Source organism: Cebus imitator, unplaced genomic scaffold, assembly GCF_001604975.1.
Source record: "Cebus imitator isolate Cc_AM_T3 unplaced genomic scaffold, Cebus_imitator-1.0 Scaffold18, whole genome shotgun sequence".
Lineage (NCBI taxonomy): Eukaryota > Metazoa > Chordata > Mammalia > Primates > Cebidae > Cebus > Cebus imitator.
This window is the reverse complement of record NW_016107333.1, coordinates 283,044-285,245: the sequence shown is the minus strand read 5'-3', so window position 1 is coordinate 285,245 and position 2,202 is coordinate 283,044.

Below are 2,202 nucleotides of genomic sequence, written 5' to 3'. Positions count from 1 at the left end.
CGAACTCCTGACCTCATGATCCACCTGCTTTGGCCTCCCAAAGTGCTGGGATTACAGGCGTAAGCCACTGAGCCTGGCCAGTTGCTGTTTTCATAACAAATATTCATTAAGAGAATAAGTAAAACAGCTAGGCATGACTAGCCTCCACTATGATGAGAAGGTGACATGTGGCTCATATCCTTGGCATAGGGGAAATTAGCATCCAAAAGGGCAGGAAGAGATGAGTAAGAAATCTACACTTAACCATGAGCCAGACACTGTCTCATCCACTGGCTTATTTAATCTTCGTGACTATCATAGTTCTCAGCTTTTTGCTGGCAAGAAAACTGGTGCCCATAGGCTTTGCCTAAAGATTATCCAACTAGTAATGGAGAACCTTGAAAGGAAATTGGGTCTTTCTGATCACAAACGTTGAGCACCTCAATATTCCTTCTGTTCTTTTTGCTCCATCTGGCACCCTTTACCAGCGCAGAAGCCTGGAAAGTTTAAGAAACAACTTCAGATGCCCTCTGTCTCTGGTGTGTCATTTGTACCTCTGAGGACATCAACTTGAAACAGCCATTGTACCAGAGCTCTGCCTCTTCCAGGAATCAGTGGCTCATATCAGTCTCTGCTTATGTCAGTCTTTGCAGGGCGTGGGAGAACTGGTAGGACTCAGAGGAACAGAAAATCCAGGAAAAGGAACTCTTGGCTAATGCTATTCAATAGAACCCTCTCAGATGATTAAAATGTTCAATATTTGTACTGTTGAGTATGGTGACATCTCAAGTTCCTTTTTAGCCAGTATCTCCAGCCCGCTCACTGGTCCCCATCTTCAGGCTGTTTCTAAGACATTCAACTTGAGACTATAGATCCCTGGGCTAGATCTTCAAGGGCCCTCCAGATCCAAGCTATGCATCAGTTTTAGCTGAAGCTGTGTCCAAGAATGCATGTGTCAGGGTACGGAGAGATAGGACATGTATAGCTCCAGACATGGCCAGTGCATTGTTGATATTGCCACCCCAGCATCCCACCCGGAACCTGGCCCAGAGCAGATGCTAGGTTAACACGGTAGAGGAGTGAATTTGCTTTCTCTTCCCCAGACTGGGGCTCCCTCACTTACTGTGATTGGCTTCTGGAATCCTTCTCTATCATTGTGAACTGATGACTTGCCACATGGTAAAGATAAATGAAGCCAGTGCTTCAAACCACCACCCTGACATTTTGGGGGTAGGCCAAGGGGGTAGCTAAAAAACCAGCGAGTAATAATTTATTGAAAATATGCTGGATCCAGCATTTTTATGTGATGACCTCATTTTAATTTTGCAACGCTGTATGCAAAATGAAAGCCCAAATGAGCATCTGCTACATACAGTTAAGCATAGCGTAGTGCTGGGGAAGGAGGACTGGTCTAGGAGTTACCCTGGACCTGGGACTCATGGGCTGTGTGACCTTGAGCAAGAGGCTCAGTGCCTCTGTGCCCCAGTTTTCTCTCACGTAAAAGAAAAACACTGGACTCTAAGTTTCTTTCTACAGTTAATGTGAATGCTTAAAAAATGGCCGGTCACATCTGCAATCAACCTACATTAAGTCAAGTGATTTGCTTGAATCAGGTCTATTTTCATTGTTTACTTTTCCTAATACTTTTTTTTTTCCTTAACCTTTTTGCTGCCAGTGCCTTCCTCATTCTTCACTATTTTTTTTGACTGTTTCTTCAAATTCCAATAAATCATCTTCAGTTCTAGCCATTGAATCACCTGCTCCTTGGCCCTGCCTAGAGTCCCTTTAATCCTCAGTAGTCTCAATTTCCTGACAAAGCACAAAGAGCGGTCCTGGTCTCCCTCCTCTTCCCTTGCCCACTACTCCCCTCTCTCCATCAAAAACACATCTGAAAAATCAGGGAGGTTTCTGTTCTGGCAGTTGTCTCTCTCACCACTAGATGGCACATGCACGTCATTAGTCTTTTGGGCAAAAACTAATTTGTGTATTTAAACTCCATCTCGTCGGGCGCGGTGGCTCAAGCCTGTAATCCCAGCACCTTGGGAGGCCGAGGCGGTGGATCACGAGGTCAAGAGATCGAGACCATCGTGGTCAACATGGTGAACCCCGTCTCTACTAAAAATACAAAACATTAGCTGGGCATGGTGGCGTGTGCCTGTAATCCCAGCTACTCAGGAGGCTGAGGCAGGAGAATTGCCTGAACCCAGGAGGCGGAGGTTGCGG